Raw genomic sequence first — 24,628 nt, 5'->3', positions numbered from 1 at the left:
GTGTCCATCCATTGCCTCAGCCTTTCTCTTCAGCCATAGCAAGTGTCCTAGCAGAGGTTCTTCAGCCTTAGTCAGCCCACTTTAGCTTGCTCCTTTTCTTCCTCATAGGCACAACAGGCATTGGGTTCTCCCATCCCAACAGCAGCATATGCATCCTTTTGAACTGGAGTAAATTTTAAAGTGATTTTTTTAATAGTGTCTCCCATAATTCATTTTTCTCTTATGGCCAAATTTGGGACCCATATCACTGAACCATATTTCAGGCTAAAAGTAAGAAATAAATTTGAGAGCCTTAAGTAACGAAAAGCTGGTTTGTTTGTTCAATTCTGACATCTGACTTCAGGAAGGATTAAAAAACTTCCAGCATTCACAGTTTTCTTCTTCCTCAGACCTGGCTCCACTTCTGGGTTCTTAGGCATACCTTCTCTTATCTATTCCAGGCTTTCCTTGGGCCATAGCAGCTCTCAGATGATTTCCCCAGATGAGAAGATATGCATTTCCATCATTTCATATAACATTCTTCACATTTGTTCTGATTGGCCTTTTGTAAATCATTTATTCATAACCAACCTGTATAACCATGGAAATGACTGTTCTTATTTGGTTAAATCTGAAAAAATCCACTCCTGAAAGTACAGATTGGAGGTCTTGGGTTGAAGGTGGAGGTGTTCTCTGAAAAGAAGCTTGGATGTTCCTATAACTATGCATGACAAAAGTGTCTTTTACACGGTTCCAACTGTCCCTGGGCATAAATGTATACATCCCATCCTCTTCCTTAGAGAATATGTTGCGTAAATCCTCACCCAATACAGTCCCTTAGATTGTTGAATTATTAAAGTAGAAGAGGTGTCTGATTTGGGAGATGTTTCTGAGAATCTCTAGGACCTCTTGGCTACACATGGACAAGGAGTAATTAAAGACCCCTGAGGTTTCTAGCTGGAGGTTCTGGGTTTGTATTAAGACTGCCAACTGGTAGATGGAATTTCATAAGAGCAAGGCAGGTGTAAAGTTAAAGAGATTGATATTTGACATGCTGTAATAAAAGACCCTATGGAGATTCCATGGGGAACAGGAAGCAAAAAAATAAAAGGCCCTAAACTGCAATGAGGGAAGAGGTATCTTTATAGTGGAGAAAGCTGGAAGACACCACCTCAACCCAATGATTAGTCAACACCAAGTCCTATGACACGCCTTCTGACACAACACAGCCACAGGGATGCAAACCTTATCACGTATGAACTTCTACCTCCAATTCATAACCTAATTTTGAGATATCAGAAGATAACACGGAATAGATGGACACATTATACAAAACAACCACCCTGTCTTCTTAAAAAAAGTCAATGCCAGACCTGGGGATTTAGCTCAGTGGTAGAGCACTGGCCTAGCAGGGATGAAGCTCTGGGTTGGATCCCAAATGATACAGAACAACCTCCAAATGTGTATGCCATTAAAGACAAACTGAAAAACTGATTATGGCAGCACAACTCATAAGAGAGAAATCTTCTAAGCAGCCTTTATGTCCATCAAGGCATGAATGGATATAGAAAATATGGTCTTTACACAAGTGGAGTATTAATACTATGTCATATATAAGGATTATCTTGAAGCAAACTTGGTAGGAAATTTGTAGGAAAATAGATGCACCTTGAGACCATAATGTTAAGTGAAATAAATCAGACAGACAAGCTTAAATATGACATAGTTTCTCTTGTATAAGAAACCCAAAATATAAATAAAGAGTAAAATAAAATAAAAATCAGAGAGATAGATTATTGCAAAAGGGAAGGGGACCAAGAGATGAATGGAGGAGAAAAAGGATGAAGGGAAAGGAATGGAAAAAGAATTAAGATGTGTGATGTACATTTACCAACTCCCCAAGAGGAATTCAATCATTGTGTACTGCAATAATGTACTAATAAAACTTAAGAAAGAAAAATGAAAAATGACACGATAGCAAATTGCAGTGTGTGGTCCTGGGTGGGGTCTTGGATCAGGCTGATTAAGTGCCATAAAAAATCCCCACTATTGAAGTTCTCTTACAGCCTAGTTGAACTTGTAGGACTCTACGCGTTGATGTCAAGGCATATTTTGTGCCTCCTTCAGTACTACTTCCTGCACATGCGCACTCTTAGGTACCTGCGCAACAATGAGCATGCGTCCTAAGAACATCCGGGAGTCACAGGTGTCGTGAGAACATCCGGGAACTTCCCAACTGGCGCGCACTTGGCGACCGTTAGCAGTACCTTCTGGAGCGGCTGCGGTGCCTGACTGTGGCGGTGGAGTCTCAGTCTTGTGAGAGGTTTCTAAAACTGACGTAGGTACAAAATGTGATCGAGGCCCAGTCCTCCAGACCCTTCTGTGCTGAACATGATTTGTGGGCTTTGCCTCAAGTTTCTGTTCGTTCATTTGGTTTGGCTTTAGGTTGGAAGGGAGGGAAGTGGCTGGCTGCCATGACGAACCGCTCTCCAGGTGGGGCAGCTTTCCACAGACATGAGGGGCTAGCTGTACTGGGATGGTTCAGACTCAGAGCGAGGGAGGTTTTCCCCAAGACTATGTCCTAGCAGGTTTAGAAAAAGCAGGTAGAGCCACAGAGTAGACATCCAGTGTATGGGTTATTGGCATGTTTAAAAGATTCCAGAACAAACGGAAGTTTTTTATAGTTGAGGGAAAACATTCAATGGTCGATTTGAAAACACCTGGCCCTAGCCAAAGTAAAACTGAAAAATCTATCCAGGACCAGGGTATATGCAACCAATGTTTTAAATTTCGAAGGTAGGGGCCGGGGTAACGCAACAGTGCCACACCTGCCTGGCAAGCTCAAGGTCCTGAGTTCAATTCTTGGTACCAAAAAAAAAAAAAAAAAAAAAAAAATCAATGGTAAAAATGTCAAAGGTTCTCGGAAAGAATAAAAAAATTAAAAAGGAAAAATTATATAAGGCTTTGGTTGAGTGTCACAGGGTAGAGAACTCACAAGACTCTCACTGTGCATGTGTGTGTAATAGTGTGTAATATTTTTAAGGGGAAACCAATAATTATCAAGTCATGTATGAAATCCTCAATTAATTATACAAGAGATAAGAAACTCCCTCCCTTTGATAAAATCAACTCCTAGATGCACTACAAATATCTGAAAGATTAATAAAAATTTTTGAAGTAGCGGTGCATGGTAGAAGTCCTGATGGTGAAGATAACATTGAAATTAGGATGTAAGTCCAAAACGACAATTTTAAATGTTTTAAAAGCACTACAAACATTAAAACCCAGCAGTTTGCCATACTAATAAATGTCTGGAAGTGCACAGACACCACTTTAAGCACCTCTTGTAATGGTAGAGGCCAAAGGTAACTTACATTAATCTCACGATGTCTCAATAAATTCAGTATTAAAATATTTATGTTTTTTTTTCTGAAGTATGTATACATTATTTTTGGTGGACTATATGTGAAAACATCATGTTGTACACTTTAAATATGTATAATACAAACATGAGTGTTTCTAAGAACTTTTACTTGTGATTGAAACATTTTAACTATGTGAAAGACATTTAAAAATACACACGTATATGCAATTCCAGTATCTCAGTGACATAATTTCTCATTTGTTTGATATCTTTTAATATTTTATCCATATGAACATATTGCTAAGTTGATAAAACTATATTTTATGCACTTATACATTTTACAGATTTTGTAACAATAATTTGGAACTATGCCTCCTTTTTCACTTTTTTGTAGAATTTTTAAGAGCTGTGTTACATCCACTGTATTTGTATATTACATGTTTTATTTAATAATTTTATTACTAGATGCCAGTGCTATTTTTTGAAATTATAAATAACTCTGCTCTATGCCACACAGAGGGGTGCCTATAATCCTAGAATCAAGAGGCTGAGACAGGAGGATTTTGGAGAGTGCAGCGCCAGTCTGAATGACACAGTAAGTATAAGGACGTTTTAGATTACATCACAAGATCCTATCTCAAAAAGCAAAGCAAAGAGGGCCGGGGATTTAGCTCAGTGGTTTCACCACCTGCTGTGCAAGCACAGGGATGCGAGTTCGATCCCTAGTACCAAAACAAAACAAAACAAAACCAATCCAACTTCCCAGGTTAATTTGGGCCAGGGATTTAGCTCAGTGGTTTCGCCACCTGCTATGCAAGCACAAGGCCCAGAGTTCGATCACCAGTACCAAAAAGAAAAAAAAAAAGCAAAGAAACAAAAGCTAAGTCTGCTTTGAGTATATTTTTGTATATGGAGTTTTCTCCTTTAAAATTTTCATACTTCTTTTATTCCAAGGTATACATATTCTTTTATTGTGTATCAAGTAATATTTTAGTATATTTGGTTTTTCCTTTTTAAAAATTATTGAATTGATATTAAATTTTTAAGTTGAAACTTAGAATTGGAGAAATAGAGCAATCCTAAATATAAATTTGGAATAGGGGGTTTCCTAAGTCAAACAAGTTTATGATACTTGATAAGTATATTCAAAATGTCTCCTTAAACTGTTTTGACAGTGACATCAGCATGGGGGTGTGCTGCAGTTTTTCTATAGCTTTTCCAACATATGTATTTTCCTGATTTTTAATAGTTTTAATAGATGTCAATTATTTCCTTATTATTATTTGACTTAATTTATCTAGTTTCCTCTATGTGAAAAAGCTATGGATGTAAAGAGAACAAAAGACAAAATTTGAAGTCATTTAAAAAATCAGATACAAACACTTTGATGTTTAGTCGGTAACTTTGTGGAGAAAAAGTCAGAGTTCTTGGCTCTTATCTTTCCATATGTTACGTCTGTTCCTCTGCCACATGCAAAACTGGAAGAATTCTGGACAATTGCTTTGTAAAATCAAAGAAACTTTAGCTAGATGAACCATTAAGAATCATCTGGTTAGGGACCAGGGATTTAGCTCAGTGGTTCCACTGCCTGCCTTGCAAGCACAAGGTCCCAAGTTTGATCTCCAGTACCAAAAAAAAAAAAAAAAAAAAAAGAATCATCTGGTTAAACCCTTCATTTTAATAAGATTAAATAAAAACCCATTGAGATTCAAATTATTCAAGATTTTTCAATTAGTAGGTGCCAGGGTGCAATTTAAGACCAAGGTTCCAGACCTTTCTATCAGGCATGCTGCCTTTCTGATGCAAATTCCATCTGGGGGCTAATCATGTACCTATAGTTGTCCTTGACATTTAGGCTGAGAAGTGTAAAATTTAGGCTTAGTATACTGATTCTTACTATATCAAATAAGAGAGTGAATTTCTGTGGTCTTGGACTTATGAGTCTAAAGCCAAACCTATATCTGAATAGGTGGCACAAAATGAGAAGCACATTTCATGAACTGTCTCTAATAGGCTTATGCAAAGAATTCTGCAGAAGGTATCTTAAGCATAGTAATTCCAATGGCAGGTGATTAAATCCTCTGGAAGACTGGATCATCATGATCTTGATTTTTTTCTTGCTGTTGATTGTCTTGTTACCTATTCAATATGAGTTTGTTCACCATTTCTAGACCAAATGAGGAACTGAATTTTACAACTGAAGAAAAGCACCCTTTTATCGTATCACCTTTATCATTGCATTTTCCATCTTTCTGGTTTATAAAATGTTCCCACAACCAGTAACACGAGTCTCAGACTTTAATAATCTTTGACAGCAAAAGTCATACTTCAGATTCGAGCCCAGCTTCCATGGTGTAAGCTCAAATCAGCAAAACTGCAGAAAACTGTCCTTCCTCAAATTATTTCCCTGTTTCTGATGTCCCCAGGTTAGTGCCTAATGAATATTCAGGCCCAGTCACTTTTGACCCCTGCCTTTTCGTCTTTCTTCTGGGCAGTAATGCTGCTGGATATCACTGTCTTCCCCTGATGACCACTGATGATTCATCCTATTATGGTCTCCAAGCAAGGTCATTCCTTCTCCAAATTCCTCATATCTAAAATGTGCTAAAATCATCCACTTTATCTTGAAAATCAAGGAAAAGAAACTTAAAACAGAATAATTTACAACAGCCAGGAGAATTAGATAGGTTTAGAACTGACACATCCAAACTGAAACTATGAAACCCTGCCTCATTCCCACATCCATCCTATGGTAGGGAGGCAGATCAGGGAGGCAAGAGACAGGCGACTCTGGGTACCTCCCTACTTTGGGACTGAGGTCCAATTTTTCCCACCTTAGAGAAGGAAGTTCTCCAAACTGTCTCAACCTGGGCCTGGCATTGTTTTACTGCCCTGGAATGTGTTCTTCCCATGATGACTGACAAAAGAAACATCCATACTCTTGGGGGTAGTGGAAATCCTGTATTTGCTTCACAGCTTACACAAGATAATCACAATAGTAGGTTGTATATATTTTGAAGTTTGGGCTATACATTCTTAAATGTATGCCTTTATAGGAAAAGAAGTCGTACTCCCTATTGGGTTATCTTGTTCTTTGGGAGCTGTTTTACAACTTTGTAAATGATTGATAATAGATAGAAATGTAAAGCATTTATTGTTTATAAACACCAAATTATTTCCTGTCTGACAGAGCAGAGAAGGTCAGTCTCTCTCTCCTATGATGGAAAAGCCAATCTTGCCTCAATTTGCACATTCATTTCACTGTTTTTCCCTTATACATTGGACCCTCAAGGTATGACTGGCCTGACATACGAACAACTTGGGTTAATTAGGTTAATGGACCTAAGTCTGCCTTTTGTTATCTATAGGGTGCACCCAGGTAAATATTCAGATCTCAGCTGTATTGACTTACAACCAACTTGAGTTACAACCAGTCCTTGGAAACCGATTGAGTTTGTAAATCAAGAGTCCACTGTATTTGTGTCTATTCATTGTTTGTTTTTTTTTTTTGGTACCAGGGATCGAATTTGAGTCCTTGCACTTGTGCAGCAGGCAGCAAAACCACTGAGCTAAATCCCTGGCCCTTGTGTCTATTCTTTGGATTCTCTTTTAAACTGGTTAATACCTTAACATTTTTCAAATTAATGAGCAGAGTAAAATCTTTAACAAATGTTTATTTTTGTATAGGAGAATCATGATTTTATCATTTAAAAATTATCTTTTAACACCATGTATGAGATCCTAAAATATGGTTACTCTTTGATACCTTAAATCTAGTTTAATTCTCATTATATTTTCCTATCAATATGAAGAATACAAAGGATCCAATTTGTGGGTATTGTCTCCTCACATAATACACAGTACACATGCCCATAAACACAACCCCCCAAAATAAGCAATAATGGTTATCCATAAAACAGTTGAAAATCCATGTGTAAGAAGCAAACATTCTCTAGTGCATGGAAGACACAGTTCTGATGATCCATCAGGCAGAATGTGTACTATCTCAGCTTGAATGGACTATTTGGGTTATCTCCCCATTTTCAGGAGTTCTTCAGGAATGTAGAATAGATGGTTTCTATTTATACCACGGATTTTTCTCAGCACTGTTAACATTTTGGACCAGTCGCTTCTTCAATGTGGGAGCAGTCCTGTGCACTGTGGGAACCTTAGCAGCTTTGCTGGCCTCTACCCATTAGATCGCAGTGTCACATCCCCCAAATGGCTCCAGACACTGCCCTGGCCAAAATTGCTCCACTTGAGAATCCCTGATGTATTTTATGAAAGGACACACAAAATAACTTATCCTATAGAAGAGGGAGGATCTCTCCAAAGACATGTGTATACTCAATTAACATATATCAGCATGGATGGGTCTCAGTGGTAATGTTGTGTGATCACAGCAAGTTACAGAATGATTTGAACAGCATGACCATATTTATGTAAATTTTAAAATCACAAAACTTACAGTGTATATTGCTTATAGGGCCATGGATGTGGGGTGAAAATCATAAAACCATGAACATGAATAGACACCAATTTAATGAGTTTCATTGTGCTTGGGAAAACAGGAAGGAAACTAGGATAGGTTATGTTGAAAAGAAAAGTCAACTCTTTCTATAATGTTTTTCTCACTTTCAAAATAGGTCAAAAACACTATTTCAAATGTTACCTTTTTTGATCCGGCTAACTTATATAGAGACATTGTTATTCTACGAACTTTATTTGACAGAAAACTCTATAACAAGATGTGAAAAATGCAGTGTAAATTTTCCATAGTTCTTTGATGCTGTTATTTTTCAATCATCTGTTTTATATTGTTCATATGACTGCTTGCCTTCCTAATTAAGAGTAGCTTTGAATTGGCAGTGTTTTATACAGCAATTTTCTGGTTCAGACTCTAATGACAACCATAATATAAATGTTCTCACCTTATATGTGTGGAGTGCTTTATCGTTTCTCAGTACTCTTACATCTGTCTTCTCATTTTATGTTCATAATTTCTTTCACCATCAATCTTAGTTTCAAATCTATTCACCATGTTAATGCAGGTTTCATCTTTCTATTGCAGTTACCTTAAGTTTACCTTAATGTCTCTCTTAGGTGTCTCATTTGTAACCCACTGTTTTTATATAGGAGCTCTGTCAGTGTGGGGATAAGAGTTTGAGGAAGGGAAGCATTCCACCTTAAAATTATATATCAGTTTTTTTAATGGACTTGAGTTCCCTAGTTGCAGCCATCAGTAACTTTTCTCAACTTTTTTTTCCTATTATGCAAGACAGAAAATCTAGAATGACTAACAATGTCTAGTTGCTCTTCCTCTTCATCAGATAAAGCTGTAGCAAAGTAGCTTCCCTTGAGCACAATCTCATTAGAGAAAGTAGAACTGTCTGGGCTTATTTCAAAGTGGTTACTTCTGTTCTTCACTGCTCACAGAAGAGAAGATTGTCTCTCATATTTGACTCACCCCTGGTGGGTCTTCTGAAGGCCAAACACACAGCAGTATTATAGGAGGCCCCCTAAAACTGGGTACAGTGGATTTTATCTCTGGAGTTAGTCTGCAGTCAGCTTTCAGTAGTTCATCAGTTGCTGTTTATTTGTTCCTACCAGTTTCTATCTCCATATGTGTCTGGTCCCGGTAAACTGTGATTCTTTATCTTTGCATGTCTGTCTGGTTTTTGCTGTGGCAGTTTGTGATGTGACCTCAGTGCTCTTGCAGATCTAATTAAAGTTGCTGATTTTTAGTTTGTTCAGCTGTTTTTGTATAGTCAGAACAGGAAAGATAATTTCAGAGCTCTTTGTGTGTCAGAGCTAATCAGGAGGCATGACCAGTATGCAACTAGAAGCAGGGGTCTGAAATCCATATGTACTTAGGCCATGGCCCATGGGGACAGGCATATTGATTACTTCCAGTGGTCACTGACTCCTTCATAAAACCAGCTTTGCAGCTAAACTGCATTCTACAAATGTACTACTTGTGAGGTTACTGGTCAATTAAATGCAGTCTTCAAAAGAAAGACCTTTTAGTGAGATTTGGCTTTGTGATTTGAACTGACCTTTTTGTTTCCACTCTGTCCAATCCCAGAGGACTTTTCACCTGGTGAATGGGTTTCTCATATGTTCTGTGCATCGCTATTACTCTTAATGTATTCTAGAACATGATTTTTCTGTCTTGTAAGCATCTCCAACCCAACTTATGAGTTTTCAGTTCTTTGGATTTAAATCAGAAACATTTTAGTAAGTCTGAGCCCTAGAGACTCACTACTAATAAGACTATCACTAGGATGAATGGATAAAGGTGTGTGTGTGCATGTGTTCAAACCTGTATCAGTTATTTTATAAATTTATACCTATGTTATAAATTTATGTATCTGATTTCTATGCTAGGTCTAGTATATATATATATATATATACATATATATACATTTATCTAAATCTTTTTGAACAATTATTTAATAAGAATTATTTAATACCTATCTTTGTAAGCACATTTATAAACTTTTGACATGAGATTTGTAAGTTCCTAACCAGCATTAATATTATATTAAGAAATTTGTAATAAAAGTGTCTAACATTTCTTTTCATAAAATATATAACAGTTTAGAAAAATAATGTATTTGAAGGCATATGTGGAGCAAGCTGACATATTCTTTCATCTACAAAAGTTGCAAGAAGTTCATGAGAAACAAAAAGATTGAGTCGTCAGTATTCATAGTGCTTCTCCCTGTTCATTTATTACTTTGTGCACCAGCATATTCTGGTAAATGCTTAATAACTGGCTCTCACAAAAGAAATGCCCCAAGTGTGGAATCTATTAACTTCTTTAGTGCAAATACCCCCATAATGGTCAATTCCAGGGCCGCTTATCACTGAGTAGCAGAGACATGCACTAATCAGATCTCATTAGGTCCTAAGGACTGACTGGAGGATTTGCTGCCTATAAACAGGAGACAAAGGATTGTTAGGGGCATCATAACTGTCTGAGAGTGTTGGGAGCAATGCTACATAATTCTAGTGAAAAATCATTTGAGTAGGCCTAGTTCTCCTGCCTACAGCCCAGCTAGGACATTCCAGACATAATTGCATTTTGGCCTCTGGTCAAAACTGAGACCTCAGTGATCCCCCCCAGATGCTGCAATCTCCAGGACAAGACCACACTTGTGGGAGGCGCCTGGGAGGAACCAAATCTTCATCTGCATAATTCCTCACTGTTCTTAGATTTCCACTGCCCCCAGCTTTTTGTTACACCTTGTTTATCCCAATGTGAAGTACTGAACTCTATTTTTAACTTGTTACATTTGTTTCCCCATGTACTGAATAAAAGGTGCTGCAAGCTAGAGGGTTTTTGTCTTTTCCGCCCAGAGCAGCACTGATCAGACCCAAAGCTCAGCTTCTTCTCAGTCTCATTTGTCTACCATTCCTGTAATTCGCTGTGTGCTGCCTTGGCTCACAAGAGACTAGGACTTACTGCAGAGGTTCTGGTAACGTCCCCTTCCCCAGTTCCCTACATGAGAGTGTTCATATTTTACAAAGATGAGGGGAAAGTCAGAGGTTGGGGCTGGTGAGGCTTCTCAGTGATTTTTCATGGAGATTTTGCTGGTTTCTGAGTGGTGATGTGGGCTTTAAAAATATATGGACCATTTGATTTTCAGATACCTAGGCAATCAAGGTGACATTTGTGTTATCATGCTTTTTGTGTGTCAGGTAGGCAAAAAATCATCAGTTGGGAAATAATGCTTTTTTTTATTCCTTAGCATTTAGAGTTTAAATATAATGACGTTAGTAATAATCCTACTAATAACTATATGTGTCTTGGTAAGATATCCTATTTTTTCCACAGTATTGGCCATTTAATCATTGAAGGTGTTATGTGAAGAGAATATGATGACTCTAAGAATGTTGCTGGTACTGAAGTTTTGATGGGATCCAAAGAGGGTTAACAGTTCCCTAATGATGAAAGTGGACCAAGGTTATTTGTTGGTATCTTGATAGAACAGACTGTGTCCTTAAATGTATTTATCACATGGATCTACTTAGGTTCTGGTCAAGACATCACTGTGTACATACATGTTCATTAATGGAGCTTTCCAGGTATGCAGGCAAGTGATAAGGAAGGATAGATAACACCCTTGACTAACACTGAGAAACCATGAAATTAGAACTGTGACACTGGAACTTGTGTTCTCAAGTGTTTTGCTGTCCCATCAAGCTCTTTCCAAGTGCACGGAGATGAGCTGCTGTTACATTTCTCATTAAAGATGTTGTTTCCAGACATCAAGGCAATTAATGATACTGTTGAAATTCTACTGAAATTGTTTTTGGTATGTGTGCGGATGAAATAATGGCCAGCTTAAGTGGGAACACTCAGCTTAACTGAGGGTGATTCTGCATGTGGGTGACCCACCTAAGGATTGTTGCCAGAACTGCATAAAAGGAGGATAGGAGGGGAGGAATGCTGGCTGCTGATTTCTCAGGAGAAGCTTTGTTGGAACTGGAACTCAGTGGCTTTTCTTGCTGTTGCTCCATCATTGGTTGGTTGGGGGTGCTGGTCTTTGTCTTTGTCTTGAGCATCACTCCCTGGTTCCAGTGCAGATCCCTCAGTGTTCTGGCACAGATTGTTCACCCTGCTGGCATAGACTTTTGAGCTTCTAGCACTTGCCCTTGGGCCTTTTGGTGCAGATTCTTGATATGAACTTGTATGAGACATTGCTGAGGGCTGTAGGCCTCTGGCTGGACTCATGTGGAATATTATGTGGAAAGATCTATCGCACTTTTCTGGGTTTGACTTTTTGGGAGAATAGTGTAAGACAGTCCTATAAATTTGTATATCCTGTGGTAAATCTGTTTCCTTGGAAACACCAACTAGAACAGTATGTTTATAGGTAAAAAATAAATTTGTAACAGTAAACATGGATTTTTCTTTATTTGCAGGTATAGACATGCAATAAGATGTGCACCAAACACTGGGAGTTTTAGATTTCTGTCAAGACCTTATAGTAACCCTTTCAACTGTTGGTCAGCACACCATGTAGGTAGGTGGTTTCATGTAGGTTCTGATGTAGGCCCAAACCACAGCACAGCTTGGCAATCTTACTGGTTTTACCTTCTCAAGTATTCTTAAAGATGTATTTTCTAAAGCCTTTGCAGATTTCTATCATGAGATCACAGTTAATCTAACATCAGCCTTTAATGGCAGACATTGCTGTTATGCAAACAAGTGCTGATGTAGACCAAAACTAAAGCACAGACCACCTGATCTTCAGATCACATGAGGCAAGTGGTTATGGTTTTCCTACCACTTGCCATCATGATTTCTTTGCCACTATTCAGGTGAGGAATAATAACATCCTTAGGAACACTTGAAACCATGCAGTTTCTTTTCTGTATTTCAGAGAGAATGTGTAACCCTGTGAGGAGGTTGCACATATCCAGGTATTTATCACATAGTCCCAACTATAGTAATCATAGGGACTAGGCAGATATTCCATGAAGAAATGTTGTCTTATCTGACAATATCCTTGACCTTGGAGAACCACAAGAATCCAGGTAGAGTCCTGTGATCATGGTTGTAATAGAAGCTATTCAACAGTTCCTGGTAGGTTGTGTCTTGATTCCTGTCAAGGGTTAACAGTGAACATAAAAAGTTCATTATCAGTAGATATTTCTGTATTAGAGTAAATATTTTCATGTACAGCACATGCCAGACCAACCAATAAATCATCAAATATCTGGGTCAGTGATGTTTGTTTCCCTACAATTTTTATCATATGATTAAAAAAATGTAAGTATGTAGATAAGGAATGCAGTATTCTGTATTCTAGAAACCATATTATTGCATTATCTTACATTTAGAGAGAATTTACCCTGGGAATTTCAAATGACTTGCATGTACTCAGGTTATTATTATGCATTTATGCATCATGGTAGTTAACAAGTTAAATATTAGCAGTCATGAGATAGTGAGGTTTGGAACAATGATGTTCACCATAAAATAATCAAGAATACAAGTAGAGTCGATGAGTCCAGGTAGAAATGAAATCTTGCAATAATGACAATAAAGAAAGTTATTTGAAGGGTCCCAGTAGAAAAGTTTTACCATACATATACTTGTCACCCGTGTTTTTACATTTCCATGCAGATACGGTGGTAAGTTTCATGATGACCAACAGTGGCAGTTTGTTGTATCCATGACCATGATGATCAAGAGGGATACTGTAAGTGTGGGGTTCTTACGTTTATTTTAGCATGTTTCCTGTACATATTTAGTAAAGGAATGATTCTGTTTACCACTGCTAGTAACAAGTAGCTTATTATATAAAGTTTGATAAATTCTGACTTTAATCCTAGGAGATGTGGAGGCATATGCAGGGATCCATGTAAGTTATTCAACTGATCCACATCACAGTATTGACCATAATTTTTTCTACAGGTAGCCAGCCAAGAGAAAATGGTGTGAAGAACAACATCTCTGACCTTGAAGTTCTAAAGATCTAAGTACTTCAGTTGGTTTCCCTGATGATGGAGGTGAAAAAAATTTTAAAGTTGTCCTTTTTTTCTCCCCTCAGGTGAAAGATGATGCATCCTAAACACACATCTCAAAGTGTTGTCTAAGATCCCAACAGTTATTATAGTGATTGAGCTTAAGAATGGTAATTTATGAGATGTTATGACTAACCTGGTAAGAAATTGTCCCTACCAAGATGCCAACAAATAACCTTCAGATTTATTGGTAAAGTGTATGGGATATCTAACACAATGTTACCCTGGCTTTTTGGCAGGTATTCCATTAAGTTTTATCCTAGTGTACAGGTTTGTTGACTTGAAATCATTAGAGGCATTTCTTATTTTTTGGTATTTATATCATGAATGATGCTTTTGAACTCCTGTGGTAACCTCTGCTTAGAACACAGTTTAAAATATGATTTGTTAGTAATGCTTTTTGTAAATATGAGATTGTACTATGGACTTATTTAGAGATTGTGATAGGTTATTGTATAGGGATGCAGGTCATTGACCATATTTCCTATCCCCTAGTATTGACCATGGGAATTTTGCTAGTGTTTCTTCCAAACAAGATGGTATTTCTCAGTAGGCTTTTACCTCAGTGTTCAGCTTTACCATGTAATTGTCATAAGAATATGATTTGTCATGTTGAACGCCATGACCAAGGGAATGTGTCAATGCCTTCTTTGAATGACATGGGTTCCAAAATCATTTTTCATGATTTGATTTTCAAGTTCCTCTGAAGACACTGTGATTATCCTACCCATGGGTGTGAGTAAAGTCCATAGAGGGTTATGAGGTAAGTGCTGAGGTACCCTAAACCAGATCTTCATCTATAGAGGAAAGGGATGAGGGTGTCCTGACTATTACTAGATTTAGTGGTCACTGCTCCCATAAGAAATAATTTTGTCCTTCACAGTTCTAGTAAATATGAGTTTATCCTTTATATGCCATAGGGAAAATTGGTGTTTTAGCAAGGACTGCTGAGGGAGTGATTATGAACTGGTTAATTGAAATTATCATGGAACTCTATGACTGCAGTAAGCATAGGTTAATTTCCAGGGTGTGGAGATGACAAAATATGGGCTTTCAGACAATAGTGTTTTTGTTTGGTGAATCCAAGTGTCCTGAGGAGTTTAGCTGTCCTTTAGCAATGGACATTAAAAAGGGAGTGGGCTCATGTTCTGACACAGCACCTTCTATGCCAAACTGGCTTTGTATTTTTTTCAGATGCCCTTCAAGAGAACACAGTGATCCAGAAAAGATGGTTGTTGCAGTCACCCTAGTAACAAGGTAAATGATAAAATGGTCATAGTCCAGTGAAGGCTGTTTGATCTTCTATAACCCTGTCAAGTTCCTAATTAGGTGCTCAGATTTTAAGGTTTTGGCTAGTGTATTTGTCTGGGATGATATAGTCACTCACTAGTGACATCTCATTTTCAGCAATTCATTTTATGACTGTGTTAGGTTTTATTATATTACCCCACTTCTGGTGATACATGTTTTCAAAACATATTATCACCTTAATATTACAAGGATACATCAAATGTTATTGCATCTTTTCTGGAATGTAATAGATGTAATATGCTTGTATTGCTACTGGTGGAGAAGAGATTTATGTAATTTTCACTGAGTCCATCTCTGAAATATTGTCCTTGGAAGGTTTGCATGTATCACTGAAGACAGACAACACTCTCTTACAAGGCTTTATCCATGGAAGCCTGCAAATATCTAGATAATGTAAGTGGATGCTGAAATGATGAAGTGACATAGGGAATTTGGAGTTGTATAAGTGCAAATGAGACATATACCAAATCAGAAGTCTATCACAAGAGTCCATAGATAGGTGAATACATCACAGCAAGCAAAATAAGTTTGTAAAGTAGAACACTACTGATCTCTCTATAAGTGCTAATGTGGGCATTCACCACATCACAGGAAATCAGATCTTCATATACAGGGATGAGTGATGGGGATGTCCTTGACACTTGTTACTGAGGTTTTGTTACAAGTACTAATGGATGAAATGAGAGACATGATGAAAATATCTAGTGAATGCAATACTGCATTTTGTATGAGACAGAAATGAATATTGAACCTGTACAATTTCAGGGATCCATCACATCATGGTTGGATGTAGACATGGTGGTGTTACAACACAACAGTAAACACTGAAAAATTTACAGATGGCTCTATTACACATTTGGACATGCCAGAGAATACAATTTACATAGAATTAAGGACTCTATTAACACATAGCTGAAGGATGACTTTCTGTTTCTGGGTGAGGGGCAGAAAGCGTCAGTGACATGGAAGAGCAAGATGAGAGCTAAATGACAGTTTTCTGTAGGTGCTTTCAAGTTAATGGATGTGATAAATTGAATGAGTGTGTTGAAAAAACCTTGAACAAACCAAGGAAAAACAAAAGTATAAATTACAGCCCATTGGCACCCATCCAATCTTCAATATCCAGGTGGCTAGCATAAGGGTAATAGCCCAATGAGATGTTGTCATGTACTGGATTCTTGTGCTGGGAAGGTCACTGTGATTGTCGAGTTCTGAGCTGACCCCACATTCACACATCAGACACCTTATTTTCAGATGTGATTTTCATTGTTGATAGTGAAACTCTGAGGTAGTCTCCTTTATTTGGCAAGTGTGAGGTTAAGGGGCTCATTCCTATTAGGGTGTAGAATCAGGTGCTACTGAATCCAGGCCGAAAGTGTGCTTTTAAACTGGCCATTGCAAAGGGGAACAAAAGAGGGTGGAGGGGGAGAAGAAAGAAGAAAGAAAGAAAAGAAAATAGAAAAAATGGAAACAAAACTTTTGTAAATAAAGGAGGAGAGAGGTAGAGGGAGGGGAGGAGAATGGGAAAAAAAGAAGAAAGATACATCATGAACAGGTACAAATTCCCTGTGATGAATGCTATCATTATGTTTACCTGAAATGTACTAATAAATTTTTTGTTTCAAAAAAAAGAACAACAACAACAACAACAAACTAGGCATTGTAGAGAAAAAGCAAGGATTCAGATAATTATCCTAGAGTAGTTCCCTGAGATACAGATTGTAACAGTTTGTCTGGTGTCTGCTCAGGAGTGTCCATTTTCTCTTCTCTGGCTTTCAGTGTGCATAAATGAGGGTCCTTGTAGTGGTGATGGACCCCTGAGTAATCCCATGATGTGCGGATTGTGCAGATGGAGAAAAAGAAGGGCATAGGATAAAGTACAGGATGGGTTCTTTCGGGTGTGTTTTCTAGTGATGGGTCCAGACCTCACAGCCAGGAAAGGCCAGCCCCTGGAACCTCAGCAGGATCCAGATAGCAGCAAGTATGGCCTCCATCACAGCACAGGAAATGGATCTTCCTAGGCTTCAGTGGAGCATGTTGGGGCCCTGAGTGTAGCCGATACCATATTTTGTGTGAATAAATTCAAGTATAAAAGACTAACAAATCAGGAATCTAGTCTGTGTGAGTTTTCTTTTTGTATAGGGTGGGCAAAGTACTGTTCAAGGTCCCTGTGTCCTGGCATTGCTTGCTTACTATATGCAGTGACATGCTTGAGTACCAGACAGCTGAGAAAGAAGCACAGAAAACTTGCAGGCACCCACTTGATGAAGATCAGAGCCTTGGGATGATATTCTTCCCTCAGTTTCAATCTGGTATGCGGTGGAGTGGAAGCCTCCCACACCAGTGGTGGTTGTCAAAGAATTGAGCACATTGTATGCTTCCAGAACATGCTGTATCCTTTTAGCATGGTCTTGTTCCTTTTCCCTTCATGGATACAGAGTGATCAAGAAGTTGGTTGATGTACACTTATGGAAGGCCAGGGAAATGCCACCATGGGTACAAGCTGATCACTAGGCCAGATGTCTGTATCCAGGTCAGAAGGAGCCTCTGCCTAACCTGGTATTAACATGTTTCATCACCAGGTATCCTGCCAAAAGGTCTTGGGAGATGCTGCTACCCTCAGCCATGCAACACCTTCTTCTTTACTGATGTACATTGTGGGAGGGCACTTGGGCACACTTTGCTTTTCCCCACTGATTCACCTGTGTACCAGTGAAGATGAAATCTTCCCAGTGGCTGCTGGTAAGTGTCCCATTTTCATGTAGGGGAACTGACCCATAATGTAGTTTTCATGTTGGCTAGGTGGATGGGGAGGCCAGGATTCTTGCTACCATCCACTATGAATATTGAGCCTTAGAACGTCTGCAGGTTTCCCTTCAAGTGAGAAAGAATTCTCTTACCATATTTTTTCTAGGAAACACCCCTGAGACTGAGGTGTTAAAGCAAAGGGGCCACAGTCTAACACAGTGGCCTCCACAATACTCACATGGACTAAATCAGTATTGTCTGATGTCATTTTCACAGGGACAGTCATGTCACAATGAGCAGCACAGTATAATCAGGTGGATGCATACAGACATCCAGGTAAGTGTGGGCTTGTGCCCAGGCCACCAATGAGGTCCTGCCACTTCCACATGTGTGAGTAAGTGACAAAGGTGTGGCTTGGCATTTATAGCCCACTGCTTGATTTGAAGTTGCTCAAGTAAGGAGGGATGGAATCCACAGCAATGCCACTCTCTGGGAGGGGACCCTTGGCACAGCTTATGTGAAATGGATGGTAAAAGAGTGAGCACTGAAGAAGACATGGTGTCTAGGTTTGGGTGCTTGCTGTGTCCCAGCCGGGGAGCTCTAGCATGGGAGAGTCTGCAGGGTTCCACTTAGGAGAGGTTTGACTGTGGGGACAGGATTGTTTTCATGCAGTTATCCTAGCAGCCAGGTACATTTCCAGTGTGAGTCAGTGGTTTTTTTGGGAATTGAAATGCTCATTGACTCAACACTGACTTTGTCTTCTCCATGTTTTCTGCAGGTTCCTTCAAGGGAAGATGAGCAGACTATGGCTGGAACTGCATGCAGGTGTCAGGTGAGAATCAGTGTGCTGGTACCTCATTGGGCACCAAGTGATGGTCTGTATTCAGATGAATGTGAAGAGGGTATTCATGAGGTATTCGCATGTTTCCTAGACATGCACCCTCTAAGGTCTTGACTACTGAGTGGTTCAGAGTTTGTGCCACACTCAGCATCATAGCCTTTTTTTCTGTGGCAGATTGGCTGTTGATGGTGAACCTCTGATTCTTCCCTCTTCATCGACAAGTGTGGTGCTCTGTGCCTTCTTGCTGTCACGAGGAAGCATCAGATGCTATTGGTTCCCTTCCAGGAGAGATGACGTGTATTTCACACATGTCCCACTAGGGGAGTAAGCAGGGCATGAGGTCACTGTGACAGAGTGGGTCCCTGAGATGGGGATTGGAGTGAATTGGGAGGTATCTCCTCAAAGGCATCCATTACCATTGCATGGCTAGTTTGTTGACAAGAAGGAGGGAGGAGCGTGGTGGTGCTGATGGAACCTGAATGATAGGATGACATGGGAGTTGTACAGGTAGACACGGAGGAGACCACAAAGGGTAGAATCTCTTGTGCTTGTTTTCCAGTGAGGGAGTCCACAGCTCATGGTGAGCCCTGAACATCACCAGGATCTGTGTAAGGACAGCCATGGACCTTCACTGCAGCATAGGCAGGGAATATCCATGGCCTTCACTAAGTGATATTGGGGTCCCTGATGTGGAGTCATGGGGTAGTGGGATTGCTGTGACTTTGCTTTAGGTTCTGGAGCCCAGGGGAGCAATGGAGGAAGAACCAAGCCAATCCACTGACCCTGAATTTTTCCTTTGTGTATAGTGAAGTAAAATGAATGTTGATCTTCTCTACATCCTTGGAGTGCTTATTCTTTGGTCCAGTGGTGTTGTGATGGACCACCCTGCCCAGGAGAAAGCACAGAATTCTTTGCAGGTCAATAGTTCATGATAATGAGGCTCAGGATGAGAGTTTTGCACTCAAATTGCTTCCGTTATCAGAGTGAAGAGAAAGCCTTTGTGCCAGTGGTGATGCCAGAGCACAGCACAGTGTTCTTGCACAGCAAAGGATAAGGTTTTAGCAGGGTGTGGTTTGCCTTCCTTTCAGATATCTGCAGTGATGAAAAAATGTTTGTTGTGGTGAGATTGCTGATGATAGATGAGACCTCTGTGCATGTAGCCTGGCTACAGGGCATGATATTCCTTAGGTAAAAAATGAGCCTCTACATAACCTGGCCATTTGATGTTTTTTCACCATGAATGCTGTTATGCCCAGTTATGATCAGGTCTTGTGAGATCTTCAGCCATGGAATATCTTAGTTTGTTCTGATGAACTTTGGAGAAGGGACTTTTCTTTTCCCTGCTGTTTGACATGTATGTCAGTGGAGGTAAACCAATAGAGACTTCTCAATGGCTATGAGGCTGCATCCCATTGCCATGTAGAATGGCTGGACCATTCTTCATGGCCAAATGTGCTTTTCATGCTCACAGAGAGAGGAAGGTAGAAATTATTAATAGCATCCAAATATTCATCACTATAGTTATTGACCCTCAGAACTTCTTCATATTTTCATTTAAGGGAGAAAGAATTCTCTTAGCAGGCTTTATCCTTGGAGTTCTGGAAAGACCCATGTCTTTAAGCAAGTAAGTAGTTTTTTTTTTAAGTTCTTTTATTGGTACATTTTAGGTATACTATTCATTTACATTTATCATTGGGTGTTTGTACCTGTGCATGATGTATCTTGGTTCTTATTTTTTTCCCCATTACCTGTGCACCCTTCACACCCTCCACCCTTCTCTATTTACATAGATTTCATTTCCATTTTTTTCTTTTCTCATAGTTTTTCCTTTCCCTCTTTTCCGTTCCCCTTCCCCTCCTTTCACCCTTTTATCTTTGGACATTTTTCCTATTTCGAATTATCAATTATTCATTTTAATCATTTTAACCCTTGTTTAGTCTATCAGTTTCTCACACTAGTGAAACTATTTGGTATTTACACATGTGTGTCCTATTTATTTCACTTAAGAGTATGGCCTTGATATGCATCCATTTAGCAATAAATGACTCTAGTTTTTCATTCTTTATGGCTGAGTAGTACTCCATTTTATAAAAAACCCACATTTTCTTTATCCAGTTTCCAGTTGATGGGCACTTGGGCTGCTTCCAAGCTTTAGCTATTGCAAACTGTGCCACTATGAACATGGGGACACATATATCACTGTGGTATGAGTCTTAATTCTTTGGGGAAGATGCCCAGCAGGGGGAATAGCTGGGTCCAATGGGACCTCTAGTCCTAGTTATTTGAGATATTTCTATTCTGACTTCCACAGTGGTTGCACCAGTCTGCACTCCCACCAACATTGGAGAAGGGATCCTTTCTCCCCACACCCCCACCAGCATTTGTTATTGGTTGATTTCTTGATAGCAGCCATTCTTTGTGGTGTGAGGTGGAATCTCAGTGTTGTTTTCATCTACACCTCTCAAATGATGAGTGATGTTGAACATTTTTTCATATATTTGTTTGCTGCTTTTACTTCCTTGTCTGAGAAATGTCTGTTCATTTCAGATGCCCATCTTTGAATTGGGTCTTTGAATTTGGGAGGTCTGATTTTTTCAATTCTTTATATAATTCTAGATAGTAGTCCTTTGTCTGAGGTACAGCTGCTAAATTTTTTTCCCATATTGTAGGTTCTCTGTTATCTCTGTTGGTGGTTTCTTTTGCAGTGTAGAAGCTTTTGAATAAGATAAGATCCCAGTTGATTCTTTCTGCTAGTTCCCATGCTACTGAGGTTTTGTTTATGAAGTCTTTTCCTATGCCAATATCTTCAAGAGTTCTACATAACTTATCTTCCAGCAAGTTTGGTGTTTCTGTCTTAATATTTATATCTTTAATCCAGTTCAATCTTAGTTTAGTGCATGGTGATAGGTGTGGGTCTAGTTTCAACCTTTGGCAGGTTGAAATCCAGTTTTTCCAACACCATTTGATAAATAGGCTATCTTTTGTACAATGATGGTGATTGGCTTCTTTGTCAAAGATGAGGTGGCTGAGCATGTCTGGAGTTGTTTCTGCATCTTCTAATCTATTCCACTGATCCTCAGGTCTGTTCCTTTGCCAGTACCATGCTGATTTTATCTCAGTAGCTTTGTAGTAGAGTTTCAAGTTGGAGATCGTGATACCCCCAGCCATGTCTCTGTTGCCTAGAATTGCTTTAGCTATTCTAGGTCTCTTCTGGTTCCAAATGAATTTTTGGATTGTTTTCTCTAGTTCTGTGAAGTATATTGTTGGAATTTCAATTGGCATTGCATTGAATCTATATAGCAGTTTTGGAAGTATGGCCATTTTCACTATATTGGTTCTTCCTACCCAGGAGCAAGGGAAGTCTTTCCATTTTCTTGTATCTTCTTCAATCTCTTTTATCAGAGTGCTGTAAATTTCAGTGTAGTGGTCTTTTGCTTCCTTTGTTAGATTGATTCATAGATATTTCATTTTTTTGGATGCTATTGTAAAAGGAATTGTTTCCCTAATTTCTCTCTCAGTCTGTTATTTGTGTACAAGAAGGCTATTGTTTTTTGAGTGTTGACCTTGTATCCAGCTACTCTACTGAATCTGTTAATTAAGTCTTGAAGTCTTTTGGCTGAGTTTTTTGGGTCGTCTTTTAATTATTTATTTATTTATTTATTTATGAAATTCTTTTATTGGTACATTGTAGGGATACAACACAATTACATTTCTAATTGGGAATTGTACCTTTACACAATACATCTTGGTTCTTATTTTTTCCCCATTCCTAGTCCTCCCTTCACCCCCTCCACCCTTCCCTATTTACAAAGACTTTATTTCCATTTTTTCCATTTCTCAGCATTTTTCCTTTGCCTTCTTTCCTTTCTCCTGCCCCTCCCCTTACCCCTACCCCTTTGGACCTTTTCTTCCTATTTTGCATTATCAATTATTCATTCTAATCACTGGTACACTTTAGGTATACAATATAATGACATTCATCATTGGAAATTTGCCACTTTACATAGTCTCTCTTAGTTCTTATTTTTCACCCTTGCCCAGCCCTCCCTTCAACCCCTCCATTCCTCCCTATTTACAAAGATTTTGTTCCTATTTTTCCATTTTCTCATATTAATCCCATTCTCTTCTATCCTTTCCCCTAGCCCTCCCACTTCCTTCCCCTTTGCCCCTTTTCTTCCTATTTCACATTACCTAGTATACATTTAGTCCTTATTTACACTTTCAGTTTCTCACACCAGAGAAACTATTTGGTATTTGTTCATGTGTATCCTTTTTATTTCACTTAAGAGTATCGCCTCAATGTGCATCCACTTAGATATAAATGTATCTAATTTCTCATTTTTTATGGCTGAGTAGTACTCCATTTTATTAAAAAAACACATTTTCTTTAGCCAGTCTCCAGTTGGTGGGCCTTTGGGCTGTTTCCAAGTTTTAGCTATTACAAACTGTGCTGCTATGAACATAGGTGCACATATATCACTGTGGTATGATTCTTTTAATTCTTTGGGGAAGATCCCCAGCAGTGGAATAGGAGGGTCAAATGGGACTTCCAGTCCTACTTCTTTGAGGTATTTCCATACTGATTTTCACAGTGGTTGCACCAGTCTACACTCCCACCAGCAGTGGAGCCGGGTTCCTCTTTCCCCACAGTCCCACCAGCATTTGTTATTGGTTGATTTCATGATAGCAGCCATTCTTTCTTGCATGAGGTGGAATCTCAGCATTGTTTTCATTTGCATCTCTCAAATGATCAGAGATGTTGAACATTTTTTCATGTATTTATTTGCTATTTCTACTTCTTTGTCTGAGAAATGTCTGTTCATTTCAGATGCCCATTTTTGGATTGGGTCTTTAAATTTGGGAGCTCTGATCTTTTTAAGTTCTTTATAGATTTGAGATAGCAGACCTTTGAGGAAGAGCAGGTGAAGATTTTTTCTCACATTGTGGGTTGTCTTTTCACACTGCTGGTGGTTTCTCTTGCTGTGCAGAAGCCTTTTAATAAGAAGAGATCCCACTTGTTGATTGTTTGTGCTAGTTCGTGGGCAACTGAGGTTTTGTTCATAAAATCTTTTCCTACACCAATGTCTTCAAGGGTTATACCTAACCTCTGTTCCAACTGGTTCAGAGTTTCTATTTTAATATTTAGATCTTTAATCCATTTTGATTTTAGTTTAGTGCATGGTGAGAGATATAGGTCTACTTTGAATCTTTGGCAAGTTGAAGCCTAATTTTTCCAGCACCATTTATTAAAGAGGTTGTCTTTCCTCCAGTGAGGATGTTTGGATCCTTTATTGAAGATGAGATGGCTGAGTGTGTCTGGTGTTGTTTCTGCATCTTCTAATCTGTTCCACTGGTCCTCAAGTCTGTTTCTTTGCCAGTACCATGCTGTTTTTATCACAGTAGCTTTGTAGTAGAGTTGCAGGTTGGGGATTGTGATACCCCCTGCCATGTCTCTGTTACCTAGAATTGCTTTTTCTATTCTGGGTCTCTTCTTGTTCCAAATGAATTTTTGGATTGTTTTCTCAAGGTCCATGAAGTATGCTGCTGTGATCTCAATTGGAATTGCTTTAAATCTCTATAGCAGTTTTGGAAGTATGGCCATGTTCACTATATAAATCCTTCCTACCCAAGAGCAGGGGATGTCTGTCCATTTTCTGATATCATCTTCAATCTCTCTTTTCAGGGTGTCATAGTTTTCAGGGAAGAGGTCTTTGATTTCTTTCATTAGGTTGATTCCTAGGTATTTCAATTTTTTTGGATGCTATTGTGAAAGGAATTCTTTGTCCTATTTCTCTCTCAGTGAGTCTGTCATTGGTGTAGAGGAAAGCTTTTGATTTTTGTGTGTT

General features: G+C 38.8%; 1 long non-coding RNA gene across 6 annotated transcripts; it reads left to right on the top strand.

Moving 5' to 3' along the window:
• The first annotated feature begins 2,223 nt into the window (after positions 1–2,223).
• On the top strand, positions 2,224–23,434 carry LOC147828299 (uncharacterized). Of its 6 annotated transcripts, XR_015450970.1 has the most exons (10): positions 2,224–2,317; positions 3,861–3,938; positions 12,275–13,557; positions 13,773–13,867; positions 14,581–14,645; positions 15,077–15,139; positions 17,776–17,935; positions 18,218–18,277; positions 18,720–18,773; positions 18,957–19,578. It is a non-coding gene; the product is annotated as an uncharacterized LOC147828299 (long non-coding RNA). The 6 variants fall into 6 exon arrangements; XR_015450973.1 differs by lacking the exon at positions 14,581–14,645; XR_015450969.1 differs by lacking the exons at positions 2,224–2,317; positions 3,861–3,938; positions 12,275–13,557; positions 18,957–19,578 and adding exons at positions 19,589–19,699; positions 20,342–23,434 and having other exon boundaries at positions 13,568–13,867.
• Positions 23,435–24,628: the final 1,194 nt, after the last annotated feature.

The sequence above is a fragment of the Heterocephalus glaber genome, unplaced genomic scaffold, assembly GCF_053883595.1.
Source record: "Heterocephalus glaber isolate CG9 unplaced genomic scaffold, H.glaber_assembly_v1.0 deba00001141, whole genome shotgun sequence".
NCBI lineage: Eukaryota > Metazoa > Chordata > Mammalia > Rodentia > Bathyergidae > Heterocephalus > Heterocephalus glaber.
Note: the sequence above shows the minus strand (reverse complement) of the source record. Positions and strands in the feature narration are given on the sequence as shown.